This window comes from Caretta caretta, chromosome 2 (genome assembly GCF_965140235.1).
Source record: "Caretta caretta isolate rCarCar2 chromosome 2, rCarCar1.hap1, whole genome shotgun sequence".
Classification (NCBI taxonomy): domain Eukaryota; kingdom Metazoa; phylum Chordata; order Testudines; family Cheloniidae; genus Caretta; species Caretta caretta.
The window spans coordinates 218,092,385-218,108,481 of NC_134207.1; the positions used below are offsets into that span (position 1 = coordinate 218,092,385).

Consider the following 16,097-nt stretch of genomic DNA (forward strand, 5'->3'; position numbering starts at 1 on the left):
TTTTCAGATGAGGCTAGTTATTGCTTTTAACTTTTTGCGCATCTTTTCCAGATGAGCTTTAAAAGTCAAGCTTCTATCCAAAGTTATACCCAAGTGCTTTGGAAAGGGCTCATTTTGGACCTGTTGACCTCAAAAAGTGGCATTAAGTGCTTCTTTGGTGGCTTTGTTGTTTAAGCGAAAGGCTATTGCCAAGGTTTTGGAGCACTGGGCTGGAGATACCAATATTGAAAGTCCTCTGCCATTATCTTGAGGTTAGTGAAGAGGGTGTCACCAATGGTGGTAAAGTCTTTGCTTTGTACCTCAACAACAATGTAATCAGCATAAGTGAACTTTCATGAAATTGCGTCAGGTAAGTCACTAATATAAATGTTGAATAGTCAAAGAGTCAGCCCAGATCCTAAAGGCAAGCCATTATTGAGGTTCCATGCTTTGCTGATCTGCCCATTCAAGAGGATACAGTATCTCAACATTGTGGCCAGGAATCGCATAATACTGCAGGATTTGATAACCCTCGATGCCTTGAGCACTAACCCTTATCTTCATATTGTGTTACAGGTAGTGGATAAATCCATAAATGCTGTTCCAGCCAGCCTCCATGTAACCAGTAGCAGCAACTTTGGTCCAATCTAAAACAGGCCTTTTCATTTGGCAGGATGGTCTCAAAGATAAGGTTTTACTGGCCTGTCTCACCCCTACCAGGTAACTTATGAGTTGTGGAGAGAAGTGACATTGGATGATAGCCAGTAGCATCATCTGGTAGTTTCCCATGTTTGAGGAGAACAACAACAATCTCCTCAACCCAGCTTTTCAGAAACTTTCCCATTGAATGTATGGTAATGAGTAGGTTTACCAGCCATGCTAGTCTCTTTTGCCCCAATTTTTTAAGGAATTCAGGATAATTACCATCCTTGCCAACTGCTTTTCCAGTTTTAGTGGTTCATTTCTTCTGTAGTATATGGGAGTGATAGCAGCGAAGTGGCAGGGCTTTGTCGGACATTTAGAAATAATTCTTTCTAATCAGCTTGTCAGTTTTGGTCTTTGTATTATGAAGAAAGTGTGAAGTGACAGCACTGGCTGTCACTTTTGGTTAAGAACATTTTACTAAGTCAGCAGCTCCAAGCTTATGGAAGTGTGTCCAGGCACTGTGACTGGAATGAACGAAGTCAAGACCCTCCACCGACTTACTCAAGCTCTTCAGGAGGGCAGAGTTCAATGACTCAATTGCTATGTCCGGAGCACCACTCTTGTCATATTCTTTGAGGGGTGTTTCTGTAGTGCCAGCAAGTAGTATAGACCTGGTGATAAACACATTCCTCAGGCTTCACTACAGCTTTAATAAGAAAGTGAACAAAGCAGTCATAGTTTTCTGGAATTGGCTGATAATGGTGTAAGATACAGAGAAAAATAATCAAGCCATAATGGGGAGACAAACAAGACAATATATTAAGTTAGCAATCAACTGGCAAAGTAGCCGCAAAAGAGTTAAATTCTGCATGAACATAAACCAAACACTTATTGTTAAGCAAATCCTAGGTCACGTTTAAAATATTCATTGCTTGTTGGTACCTCTGAGTACCATTGAGTACAGCAGAAATCACTTAGTTTCTATGAATACTACCAATCAAAAAAAATGACAAAAGAATAAGTCTGCAAATACTGAAAGAGAAGCAATTCATAGCAACAGAGTAGCTTGTGTTACAGTGCACAGCATACAAAGAAAAATATGAAGTATTGTGTCCACTTTTCCCCACAAGGTGGCAGATTTGCAAAATTTCTAGAGTTGTTTGGAAGCCCTATTGTTATGATAGGGAGTTTAAAGACTTCAAATTCCATTTTCTGTGCTAAGAAACAACAGAAAACAAAGCAACACATTTTGAAAAAGAAAAGGTGTTATATATATTTAAAAATGAAGAATTTAAATCCTCCAGAAACATGTGCAGATTGTAACTGTCAAGACCAGAAAAACACCAAGGGTGACAGAAACAGAATACTGAGGGAGTGTGCAATTTGGGATACAAATTTGGTTCAATTACTCTCCTGAGGACATCAAACATCTACTGCAGTGTATCAGGCAATCCACAACTGCACACACTTGTAATTGTTCTTTTACCTCTTGTGCCACCACAGCCCTTTGATCGCCCTTACTGCTAAATCAGTCCTGCTGGAAACAGTGCCCCCATAAATGCAAACTAAGTAAATACAACCCTTCAGTAAGATCAGCTCAGCACACAGGGGCCCAGTAGACATGCAGCAACTGCAAACAAGGACCACAAAATTATTGACACGTGTTAAAAGGGAGAGAGGGAAAGGAAAAAAGAGAGAAGAAAAAAAAGACTTGAAATAGACAGACAGGAACAACAGAACCCATAGTGAGCCGTAGCTCACGAAAGCTTATGCTCAAATAAATTTGTTAGTCTCTTTGGTGACACAAGTCCTCCTTTTCTTTTTGCGAATACAGACTAACACGGCTGCTACTCTGAAACATATAAAGAATGTACTCCAGTATTCTACAAAAGTGGCCTAAAGCACTTCACATCTTACACTTCTGATACAGACATGTTTGGGGCAATTACTGCACAATATTGTAGTAGTTTCTTAAGTACAGGAGGAGACACAAGGAGGACTGGAAATATGTTTCCATCAACATTTCAGTCCTCCTGGTGAGTTCCTACAATGGGGTATATTAATTTACCTTCTGCCTGGCTGTTCCTGAGAACCTGAGGTCCTATGGGAACAATTAAAATTTTAGAGTCACAGAACCCTCTAAATAAATTGTGCTGGGCAGAGTAAGGGGAAAATTACAATCAAACCATGAACATTTTTAAGGAGACAGATGATATACCCAATGATTGCCATTAAAAAGTCAATATTTATACTAAATTATCTCCCACAGTATCATCTGAGATACTACAGTATTTTCCTACCCTTTGAAAAGAAATGAGGATCTTTTCTTCTGCCGAAATCAGTGACAAGCCTTCCAGTGTCTTCACTGGGAGAAGAACTGATCCAGAATTGTAATCTCAGCCATCACTGTGGAACTTGTCTTCTCAGTGGCAACTGCTGCCTACTTACATCTGCACATCCTGGTTGGAAGCAGGACCAAAAATGTTGAAATATAATGTGAATTGGCTGTTTAAAAACAAAATACTTTTCATAATAAATAAAATTGACATTTTATACTAAAAATACTTTTAAAATAATTACAGACATTCACAATGTGTCAATTGCTCTCCAGTTGGAGAAGAAATTATTATATTAGGGATGACTAAAAAGCAGGGCTGGCTCTAGGCACCAGCTAAGCAAGCTGGTGCCTAGGGCGGCGCTGCTGAAGGGGCGGCACTCCGGCTGTTCTTCGGGTGGCAATTCGGCGGCAGCTCCTCTCCATTGTTTCTGGCAGCAGCAATTTGGTGGCGACTCTTCTGGTTTGGGTCTCGCCGTTGGCAGCAATTTGGCAGTAGCTCCCTCCAATGTTCTTGTTCTCTCCAGCAGCAGTGTATTCGGCAGGATTCGCCCCCCCCCCTTCCTGTTTGGGGCAGCAAAAAACATAGAGCCGGCTCTGCTAAAAAGGCAGGTTTTGAGGTATTTCTGGCCTTGCTAAGATCAGAAAGCACTAGAAATGCTGCAACGCAATCCTGATGTAGGTATCTCCAGGCGTATTTTAATATTGATATTTATTTTGCTATATATAAAAATAGACAGGGTGTGCAATGCAGCTGCCTTAATGCCATTATTGGAACCTTAGCTCTTGCACTTCCCGACTCGCCACGATTCTTAACTATGCAGCAAATGTTGATACTTCTCCATCTGTATCATAGACTATCAGGGTTGGAAGGGACCTCAGGAGGTCATCTAGTCCAACCCCCTGCTCAAAGCAGGACCAATCCCCAACTAAATCATCCCAGCCAGGGCTTTGTCAAGCCTGACCTTAAACACCTCAAAGGAAGGAGATTCTACCACCTCCCTAGGTAATGCATTCCAGTGCTTCACCACCCTCTTAGTGAAAAAGTTTTTCCTAATATCCAACCTAAACCTCCCCCACTGCAACTTGAGACCATTACTCCTTGTCCGATCATCTGGTACCACTGAGAACAGTCTAGATCCATCCTTCTTGGAACCTCCTTTCAGGTAGTGGAAAGCAGCTATCCAATCCCCCCTCATTCTTCTCTTCTGCAGACTAAACAATCCCAGTTCCCTCAGCCTCGCCTCATAAGTCATGTGTTCCAGTCCCCGAATCATTTTTGTTGCCCTCTGCTGGACGCTTTCCAATTTTTCCACATCCTTGTTGTAGTGTGGGGCCCAAAACTGGACACAGTACTCCAGATGAGGCCTCACCAATGTCAAATAGAAGGAAATGATCACGTCCCTCGATCTGCTGGCAATGGCCCTATTTATACAGCCCAAAATGCTGTTAGCCTTCTTAGCAACAAGGGCACACTGTTGACTCATATCTTTTCTGGGGGCACAATTTCTGCACATTGCAAGAGAGAGTCTTCCATCCCCCTCATTTCTTTCAAGAGCCCTTTCAGTTAGTGAAGAGCTAAGTTATTTTGGTCTTATCTGCACTGTTAAGACACCTGGAGTTCTGAGGACAAAGAAGTAATTCTGATGGTGTGCTTGTCAGTTCCTATCCATCCTGTGAACAAATAACACTTTAGGAATGTAGTCCTTTAGCACTAGCTGCATCTCTTTCTAAAGAGGAGACATAATAGAATATTGTAAAAATGCCCTCTCCCAATCTCTCCCAAAATATTATATACTCAAACTCCACTTGCTTTTCCTTTCTAATTCTCCCACAGTATTTCACAGGACTCACAAAAGCCACATTAATTATTGCTCGGTTCTTTTGACCCCTTCCTTTTACCACAGGATACTCCATCTGCCAATAGAAGAATTCAATTAGCCTAACTACTACACATCCCACAAGCCAATGCTCCTTCAGCAAGGTGTTAAAAGAACACTTGGACCTTGGAGGTGTCATCATTCAGATAAGTAAACTTAAGAACCTGACTGTAAATAATCATTAAAGACTCCACAACAGTTGAGGGATGGTGATGGTGGTTGTTTTTGGTTTGTCTGCTTGGGGATGAGAGGGGGGTGGTCTTGCTTTGTTTTCCCTGTGCACACCCCCCCCCCCCCCAGGATTGAAAGGTATCAGTCCCAAAATCCTGGCCAAATTCAAACTTGGGCAAATTCTGCTTTCCTAAAATTCTACATAGGGTTTAACTGGATTCTTCACATCCCATCACAAATGTTTCAGAGTTGATAGTGATTTGATTCCTGATTCCAAGTAGTTTTCGCCACAGAGCTGGCTACATCGAAAGGATGAAACATTCTTCTCCAATCTGCTGTTCGATCTCTGTTGAACTTCTCAGAACAAACATCCATAACATTTTTGGACACAGAACAAATGTTAGGAGGTCTATAGGGTGAGCCAGAAAGCAGAATTTTAGTTTCAGTTTGTTAAGCACTTTGGGATCCTCATGGATGAAAGGTGCTAAAAGAGATTATAAATATTTAATGTCTATGAGAATAGCGCTGGGGTAGGAAGAAGTAGACTCATTGCCCATTAACTGGGTAGCTGTCTATTTTGTTGGTGCAGTGATGTGTTCCTATTGATGTTTATTTAGATATTTCACTCAGTACTCACTTTGATAAGCTTTATTGAAAGGTTTGGGCCTAATTAACATGCAGCACACAAAAAAGAAGACAAACACTTCAGGGAGGGGGAGAGAGAGAGAGTGTGTCTGTTTGTTTGTTTAACTGAGATGTTTTCTTGCTGAAACTAATTAGCAGCGAGACAGAGCAAACCACAAACATCACTCTCAGTGTCATCCAAGATACAGAACAGCCAAATGGCTGATGTGAACAAATACACATTATTTTACAAGCTAATGTGAATCCAAGATCAAGCCAAGAGCAGGCCGTGGATGTGCATCCAACAGTCACTCTCTCAATACATGCAATGAACAGCAAACAAAAATGTGATCATATGAATCTACTGAGAAGATCAGCATTTAAGTCACAGATAGGATTGTAAAAAAGTAACAATATCTCCAGCATTTTAAACGCATTTACAGCAATATTAAACAGGGAAAACAAAAACAAAAAATACCCAGTCCTTATCTAGTACTGGTGATTGCTGTGTAGATCCACAAGAGAGCAGTATAAGCTTAGTTTTGAAATAAGAATGAACCAGACCTGTTCATTTTCACTTTCTGCTCTTTGTTTCTCCCCCATCCCCCCCCCACCCCGCATTATCATTTCATTGAAAATAGCTGTTGAATGCAAGTCCAGACAGTTAGTAAACAGAAACACCAAAGCCATGTTTGCAAACAGAGACTGCCGTGACATGCCAGGCAGGATAAGTGCAAAATAGTTATATGGAACAAAAGGAAAATAATTCTTTAGAGGGGGTTTATTAAAATTTTATCGCATGTGTTTTACCCCTTGAATGATTAAATGCATATTTAGTTGCAAAATGGGGAAACAATTTCTATCTTTTCACTAAGAGTATATTAGAGTGCCAAATTTTTCAAAACTTAGTGCCTTAAATCCATATTTAGGCCTGTAAATATATAGCCTTATTTTCATGTGTAATTTAGTTATACTTATTATATTATATTATACTTCAAAGGCGAAGAATGAAAACAAAACACCCTCTTTTTCTGTTAAACCCATAGGAAAATTGCCTTGTTTTAAATTTTTAATTTGTATCAGCTACTTCCAAAATATAAATTAAAATAACTTAAAACAGCATGCTTGTTCTTTTTTTTGGGGGGGGGGGGAGGGGAGGGGAGGAGGAAGGCTTTAAAAATAATAGAACGTCAATACTAAGGTGGTGGTAGGGTTTGTTTTGTTGTTATTGGGTTTTTTCCTCCAAGTTTTTTTTTTCCCCCTAGAGAATTCTTACAGCTAGTTTATACATCCCTGGAAAGAGGAGATGAGACAGCTATGGCAATTTCCTGCAGTATTCTTGAAAAACCTGAGTTAAGTTTAAGTATCTTTGGAGTCCATTGTATTAAAATGCAAATATGTGTTATTGTGGGTCAGGGCAGTATGTAACCTCTCAATGGGGGAGATGTGAAATGAACCTTGGGAAGTGTTATGAACTTCAGAGTACTGTATTGAACAATGTGCCAGACACAAATGGACTTTTGGGACAAACAGAAGTCAAGTGATTTGCCTGGGGAAACTCTCGTGGGAAGTGAATGCAAATCCCCCACCTCCAATAATGCAAAAACCAAGCCTTTTGAAGCTACACGCTGAAGAGAGCACCATTAACTACTTATCACCTGTGCCCAGAGTCACAAGATCAAAGGCCCAAGTTGTATAAAGCAAAGACGAACCTATTAATGTGGGTGCTAGTTCTGAACTAAGACTGTTATGAACTTGTAACCACAGAAAACCCCTTTTACGAGGTTTGAAGGACTGGCTTCTACCAGAGCCCATATTGGAGTTGAGGGATGATATCTGGTAAGCTTATTAGCATGCATGAAGGTTTTTATTGTTTTTATTATGTTCCCTGTAATCCTTTCACCTTAAGAATAAATGTGCTTACTTATAAAGAGCTGTGTGGTGACTTGTGACTGTGGGCAATCAGCCTTCAGAGAGAAAGCAAAGCATAGATGCTGCCCAGTTTAGGAAGTCTGGCTTGCTGGGAATATCACATGTAGGAAAGGAACAGTGCAGCCTCGAAAAATCACAATCAGGAGCAAGAGTAATGCAAGTCTCAGCTCAAGAGCTGATAGCTGAGAACTCGGACGCCTAGAGTGAGTGAACTCAAAAGGAGGAATATGGGTGTAGTTACCCTGAACTGAGAGAGTTTTTTTATAGACCTGTATTAATGAGGTGCTTTGTACAGTGGATATGAACAAACTTCAGTAATTCTGCACATCTAGATTTATAGAAAGAGTTAAAACATCTAAAATAAGTTAGAACTTTGTATTTGTGCTCGGAGAAGTACTATATCTGTGGCCCCTTGTAAGAAAGCAGAAGAGAATTTCTTAACAGTAATGCAAAGAATTCTAATATTTCCTTACTACGCTCATGTAAAAAACACCTGTAGACTTTAGGGAATATGACTCTGTTTCTGTGGCAATGAGGTAGAAAGACCAGGTTAAGCTTTAATTAATTATATCTCCCTTCTGAGGCAGGAGGACTTTCTCAATATATAGCACTTTAATTTTACTGTTCTTGGTGAAGGGGCCTTGACAAACCTTCACGCCGAAAGCAGCGTTCCCTTTTGGTTTTGTACTGAAGCAGACAGAGTGCCCTGATGCTGTCATTGGCAATTTGCTCCTGCATGATTGTTCTGCTAAATACCGGAGTTTTCATTCCTAATTCACTGTCAAAATACAATGAATCGCTTAGGCCTATTATTCAGAGACATTGTATCAGTCAAGTTAACATTTTCTCATCTCATCTCTGCAGTGAGGAATCCTGAATCTCTGGAAGGAAGCATAGGTACAGTTAACCCATTACATTGAGGAAAAGATTGTGTTGTCTCAAGAAAAGTCTAGTTTCTCTAAACAGGACATTTCCACTTCCCCAACTCTTTAAAATAGTCAAACAGATTAGCAGAGCTTTGGAGAATGGGGAAGGCTGGGAAGAAGGGCCTGGGCCAAAATCTTCAAAAGTGCTTAAGTGTTTTAGGAGGTTAGTCCCATTTTCAGAAGTGACTTAGGAGCATACATCTCATTGCAAGTCAACATGTGCCTAAGTCACTTTTGCAAATTAGACTTGGGCTCTTAAGTCATATAGGTGCTTTTGTAAATTGTATGCCTTGTCATCCCTTGGGCAGGATGCATGCTGTATTTCCAGGAAATTAAACACAACAATATGATAAAAGTACAGCAATAGTTCAGCAAAAAAAGCCCATTTACCATTCAAGTTTGAAATATACATACCTTCTTTTAGATGAAGATAAAGTTCTGGGGGTTCTTTATAATTTCAATTGACCTTTAATTACATTTTCTAAATATTTGATAAAGGGGTTCCATACTTATCAGCACCACTTAGTGGTCATGTGAGCTGGGCTCATCATGTTTGCAAATATAAACCAGCCTCCTTTATGCCTTTAATCTAGTCCAGGTTGTGGGTGAGGGTCTTTGCTTGTCATAATATTGCAATGCTTTTCACTAAGAAATGAGAATTGTTAACACCTCTATGAGATCTCATTTTATGGATCATCTCAGATTCATGGTATCTCACTATTCTTTTATTTGTTATACTCAGAGTATTTGCAAAGGAGAGTAGTGTCAGGGTATGTCTGCACTGCAACTAAACACCTGTGACTGGCTCTTGTCAGCTGACTTGGTCTTGCAAGGTTCCAGCTACAGGGCTGTTTATTGCAGTGTAGATGTTGAAGCTCAGGTTGAAGCTTCTTGACCTGCTGCTCACAAACCGGGAAGAATTAGTAGGGGAAGCTAAAGTGGATGGGAAACTGGGAGGCAGTGACCATGAGATGGTCGAGTTCAGGATCCTGACACAAGGAAGAAAGGAAAGCAGCAGAATACAGACCCTGGACTTCAGAAAAGCAGACTTTGACTCCCTCAGGGAACTGATGGGCAAGATCCCCTGGGAGAATAACATGAGGGGGAAAGGAGTCCAGGAGAGCTGGCTGTATTTTAAAGAATCCTTATTGAGGTTACAGGGACAAACCATCCTGATGTGTAGAAAGAATAGTAAATATGGCAGGTGACCAGATTGGCTTAACAGTGAGATCCTTGCTGATCTTAAATACAAAAAAGAAGCTTACAAGAAGTGGAAGATTGGACAAATGACCAGGGATGAGTATGCAGGGCACGCAGGAGTGAAATCAGGAAGGCCAAATCACACCTGGAGTTGCAGTTAGCAAGAGATGTTAAGAGTAACAAGAAGGGTTTCTTCAGGTATGTTAGCAACAAGAAGAAAGTCAAAGAAAGTGTGGGCCCCTTACTAAATGAGGGAGGCAACCTAGTGACAGAGGATGTGGAAAAAGCTAACGTACTCAATGCTTTTTTTGCCTCTGTCTTCACGAACAAGGTCAGCTCCCAGACTACTGCACTGGGCAGCACAGCATGGGGAGGAGGTGACCAGCCCTCTGTGGAGAAAGAAGTGGTTCGGGACTATTTAGAAAAGCTGGACGTGCACAAGTCCATGGGGCCAGATGCGTTGCATCCGAGAGCACTAAAGGAGTTGGCGGATGTGCTTGCAGAGCCATTGGCCATTATCTTTAAAAACTTATGGCGATCGGGGGAAGTCCCGGACGACTGGAAAAAGGCTAATGTAGTGCCCATCTTTTAAAAAGAGAAGAAGGAGGATGCTGGGAACTACAGGCCAGTCAGCCTCACCTCAGTCCCTGGAAAAATCATGGAGCAGGTCCTCAAAGAATCAATCCTGAAGCACTTGCATGAGAGGAAAGTGATCAGGAACAGTCAGCATGGATTCACCAAGGGCAAGTCATGCCTGACTAATCTAATTGCCTTCTATGACGAGATAACTGGTTCTGTGGATGAAGGGAAAGCAGTGGACATGTTGTTCCTTGACTTTAGCAAAGCTTTTGACATGGTCTCCCACTGTATTCTTGCCAGCAAGTTAAAGTAGTATGGGCTGGATGAATGGACTATAAGGTGGATAGAAAGCTGGCTAGATTGTCGGGCTCAACGGGTAGTGATCAATGGCTCCATGTCTAGTTGGCAGCCGGTGTCAAGTGGAGTGCCCCAAGGGTCGGTCCTGGGGCCGGTTTTGTTCAATATGTTCACAAATGATCTGGAGGACGGTGTGGACTGCACCCTCAGCAAGTTTGCAGATGACACTAAACTGAGAGGAGTGGTAGATACACTGGAGGGTAGGGATAGGTTACAGAGGGACCTAGACAAATTGGAGGATTGGGCCAAAAGAAATCTGAGGAGGTTCAACAAGGACAAGTGCAGAGACCTGCACTTAGGACGGAAGAATCCCATGCACCCCTACAGACTAGGGACCGAATGGCTCGGCAGCAGTTCTGCAGAAAAGGACCTAGGGGTTACAGTGGATGAGAAGCTGGATATGAGTCAACAGTGTGCCCTTGTTGCCAAGAAGGCCAATGGCATTTTGGGATGTATAAGTAGGGGCATTGCCAGCAGACCGAGGGACGTCATTGTTCCCTTCTATTCGACATTGGTGAAGCCTCATCTGGAGCACTGTGTCCAGTCTTGGGCCCCATGCTACAACAAGGATGTGGAAAAATTGGAAAGAGTCCAGCAGAGGGCAACAAAAATGATTAGGAGACTGGAACACATGGGTTATGAGGAGAGGCTGAGGGAACTGGGGATGTTTAGTCTACGGAAGAGAAGAATGAGGGGGGATTTGATAGCTGATTTCAACTACCTGAAAGGGTTCCAAAGAGGATGGCTCTAGACTGTTCTCAGTGGTAGCAGATGACAGAACAAGGAGTAATGGTCTCAAGTTGCAATGGGGGAGATTTAGGTTGGATATTAGGAAAAACTTTTTCACTAGGAGGGTGGTGAAACACTGGAATGCGTTACCTAGGGAGGCGGTGGAATCTCCTTCCTTAGAAGTTTTTAAGGTCAGGCTTGACAAAGCCCTGGCTCGGATGATTTAATTGGGGATCGGTCCTGCTTTGAGCAGGGGACTGGACTAGATGACCTCCTGAGGTCCCTTCCAACCCTAATATTCTATGAAGCTGGGGCTCTGAGACCCCCCCAGCCTGAGCCCACATACCTACACTGCAATTAAACAGCCCAAGCCCAAACCCAAGCCAGCTGACACAGGCTAGCCATCATTGTTTAATTGCAGTGCAGACATACTCTAAGATTTTCAGTACCTGGGAGACATAGCAAACAGGAAAGTAGCTATTCATGAGGGTGGGTAGCACATGATATAGGATGGCAGGTTACTGTAGAATACTTGTCTGTGTTAGATATTTATAAAATTCAATTTTAGGTAGTGACATACCACCTATTATCTACTTTCCAGTCAACACCAATGTTTCAAAAAAATGCCTTCTCATTTATTATTTCAGTTTGTGTCTGGTTTAGATAAGAGTCTATATGCCCATGAAAAAACTATTTCTGAGTCATGGGGGGGGGGTGAAGAGAGGGAAGGGAGGCAGCATTGAAAAGACAACTCAATAGTCTGAGATTTTTGATAGATCCGTCAAAGTGCTAACAGGAAAAAAAATGAAGCCAAATTCATCACTGGTGTAATTTAATTTACTTTAATGGTACTCCACCAGGATAAATTAGACCCTTGGTGTATCCATCCATAGTAGCAAAACCTTGTATTTTGTAGCTAGAGCTCACAAATACATAATAAAAAGTGTTTATAGCTATTTTCAATAAATACATTTGATTAATGAGTTGTCTTTTCTGTTAATATTATAGATCGAAGATCTGACAGTAATTTCTGGTTGTAATCATAGCCATGAACACACTTACTTTTCCCCTAACAATACCCTCCAATATACAGATTTCTTTTTCATCCTACGAAATGTGATGTAATCATGCTCCAGAGATTTTAACATTTGGACCTTATATAGAGACCATCCATTAGGTTTATTTTTACTAGTCTATGCCAAGTCCTGTTGGGGTGGGCAGGTAATGGCTTTTCAAGCAAAGGAAATGGTTACTCACCTTTTTATAACTGTTGTTCGTTGAGATGTGTTGCATGTATCTGTTATACTATGTGTGCATATCTCGTGCACCAGTGCTGGAGTGTTTTCCCTGGCAGTACCTGTAGGGGTTGCCACGCCTGTGCCCTTGTATCTCTCATGTGCCAAGCCAGAGGAATACACAGGTGGAACTTCCCTACCCATTCTTTAGTTCCTTCCTATCAGAATCCCGCTAATAGATGCTGGGGCAGGAGGAAGGGTTGTGTAATGGCCATATGCAACCCATCTCCAAGAGCAACAGTTATGAGAAGAGGAGTAACTATTTCTTCAAGTGATTACATACGTCCATTAAAACTGTATGTGCATTCCAAGCTGTTTTCAGTGGAGGTGGGCCTAGGAGTCTCCCTGGATTAGGAATTGCAGGACCACTTTCCCCAGATTTGCATCTTCCTTTGATGCAGTAGTAATGGTGTATATCTATGAAATGTATGGAACAAAGTCCATGTTGCCACTTTGCAGATACCAGTAATAGGGAAGTTTCCCACAAATGCTGTGGAAGCTTAGTGTGCTCTGGCTTTGTGACGCCCTTCACCTCATAGCACATGACAGTGCAACTGATTAACTATTTGCATAGGAGACGAACAGTTAGAAAGAGACCTAAAAGAGTTTTGTTCTACCCAGGTAAAAAGCCAGGGCTCAGTCAATGTCCATAGGGTAGAGCTTTTGTTAATCTTTCTGAGGATTTGGCTTTGGAAGGAAGGCCGGTAAATACATTAACTGTCTGAAGTATAAGTCAGATATCACTTTGGAGGGAAACTTGGGTTGTGGTCTAAGCTGTACCTAATCCCTGTAAAAGGCAGAGTATGAAGGATCTGTTACAGGCCACTTAGCTTCCCCACTCTCCTTACAGAGGTGACAGCTGTTAAGAGGCCCCCCATCACCAAGAGGTACAACAAGCAACAGGAAGCTAATGACTCAAAAGCGGGAATCTCACTGTGACAGGTTGGACCCCCCTTCTGAAGTGTCACCTGATGTGATTTGACTGAGCCTCCCCTGTACAACCAGCCTGGGTTCCCTCTTACTACTTTGCTGAATTAGGCTCTCTGGCCTCTTGCAGCATATACACACAGGTAGGGCCACACCCGCTGCAGACACAGACTGAAGTCAGCTCTGTGAGAGGACTCCCCCAGCACTCACATGCCCACCCGTTTTGGGAGGCAAACCCAAAATACTACTGTCTCGCACCGGAAAGAAATATTTGTACAGCGCAAGTTAGTCAAATTCACCCTCTTCCTCAATGTGAAGAGAGGTTCTTGCCCTTCCCCAGTTAGAAATTACAGAAACTGGATTTAATAATAAACATAACACATTTTATTAACTACCAAAGGTGAATTTTAAGTGAATTTAAGTGGTAACAGAGAAAAAGCAGATTACTGACCAAATAAAGCAAAATATGAAGCTAAGCTCAATATACTTAAACCGGTTACAAAATGTAAATTCTCACCCTCAATGTTATTTTAGGCAAGTTGCAAAGTTTCTGTGGTTCAGAGTTCCAGTTATATTCCTTTTCAGACTGGACCCCTGTCTCAGTCTGGACTCCCCCTTGCCTTCCCTTCAGGTGGCTCTAGCAGTCTCTCTTCTTGGGCAGACAGGCCATGGAGAGGAGGAGTCCAGTTTGCCTTCCTCCCGACCCTTCAATAGGATTAACATAAGGCGGGAATCCTTTGTTTCCCAAACTTGACCCCTGCCCCTTCCCTTCCTGTGGAAAGTTACTAAACATTACCTGGGACTTCTTGTATCAGGTGACAAGACCACCTGACTCTGTAGGATCACAACATCCTTGAGTTAGTGACAGTATGGAGCCTCATTCTTGTTTCAGCTTGAGACTGACCTTCGGGAACAGTAGCACTGGAGGGTATGTGAACAGCAGGTCCCTGCCCTATGGGAAGAGGAACATTTCTGGGGCCTGCTCTTGAGCAGAATCAGTAACATTTCCTGTTCTGCAGATTGCAAATAAATCCACTTTGGGGACTCTCCCTACTTGAAAACTGATCTTAGAAAAATCATTCTAAGAGACCCTTTATGCTCCAAGCTGAACAACCTGCTCAGGGGGTCTGCTATGAGAATCTGGAAATTCTGCGTACCACATGGCCTAAGTCTGACCTCTTCCTCACTCAGGTTGCTTGATCTGGTTCACCCCTACTTGTTGACATAGAATGCTTCTATAGTGTTATTGGCAAGTGCTTGGATAGTCTTACTCTGTATGTGTAGCAGGAACCGGTGGTGTGTTCTCGAGATTGCCTGCAACTCTAGAAAGTTGATGTGTAGCCTGGACCACAATCCCTAAGCTTGCAGGTCTCTCTCATGCACACCCCACAATGGCAGAAGTGTTCATTAAGAAAGTCAGAGTAGGAGAGATTGGGGGGTGGGGTGGTCTTGGTTCATACAGCACTCCAGAGAGAATAGGACCTTATCTGGGATGCTAACTTGTGCATACTAACTTGTCCAGGTAATGTACAGAAGTTATTGATACAATGACCTGAGCCATACCTGTAAACCTCAAAGATGGAGCCTGGCATGAAGGGGTCACATAACAGCATGCAGCCATATGCCCCAGGAGCCTGAGGCAATTCTTCACTGCAGTTTGGGGCTAAGCACTTGAAAGACACACAGAAGTCTCATATAGCAAGGAACCTTGGGAGAGGCACATTCCTGAGGAAAGTTGAGTATAGGATTTACCTAATAAATTATATTCTCTGGAAGAGTGAGGGGATTGATTTTTCTTCATTCACTTCCAGGCCTAGGCAATAAAACACATGGTGCATCCTATGGATACTACTTTCCACTTGCTCACAGGAGTGACCCCACTCCAACCAATTGTCCATGTAACTGTACACCCAGATGTCCCAATGGTAGAGGTAGGTTGCCACCACAGCAGGGTAGGACTGTGGATTGGAAGTGTTTCTCCTGTTACAAACTTTTGAAAGCTTTGTGGTCATAGTGGATCACCATGTGGAAATATGCTACCTTCAATTTGAGGGGTGCTTATCAATCTCCTGGATCAAACAAAGGGATAATAGTGGCAAGAGAAACCATACAGAACCTTAGCTTCTTAATTTATTTGTTCAAGTTCCAAAGGTCTAGAATGAACCTGTGACCTCCTTTCGCTTTGGGTATTAGGAAGTAACAGGAATACAAAGTCTTGTAAAGCATGTGTTACAGTTCCATTATTAATTACATTGAAGAAGATGGCAATTTACACAAGACTTGAAATGTGGGTAAGGAACTGGTTAAAGGGGATTCAGCATGACCTGTTGTAGTAAGGTGAACTGTCACGCTGGAGGAGGGTTACTAGTGGAGTTCCTCAAAGATCAGTCTTGGAACCAATCTTATTTAACATTTTTGTTAATGACCTTAGCACAAAAAGGAGGAATATGCTAATAAAATTTGTGGATGACACAAAGTTGGCAATACCTCTCAATACACAGGAGAGCTGGAATATCAG

The 16,097-nt window shown here is 42.1% G+C and overlaps 1 long non-coding RNA gene across 3 annotated transcripts in view; it reads right to left on the reverse strand.

The window, feature by feature from the left end:
• The window catches only part of LOC125631482 (uncharacterized), a 111,337-nt gene that overhangs the window by 54,931 nt on the left and 40,309 nt on the right, over positions 1 to 16,097 (reverse strand). For 2 of the 3 annotated variants that reach the window (XR_007354960.2, XR_012667230.1), the window contains exon 2: positions 2,925 to 3,083. The exons of the other annotated variant lie outside the window; for it this stretch is intronic. This is a non-coding gene — a long non-coding RNA (uncharacterized LOC125631482). The remainder of the gene's footprint in view (positions 1 to 2,924; positions 3,084 to 16,097) is intronic. 3 annotated transcript variants of the gene reach the window in all.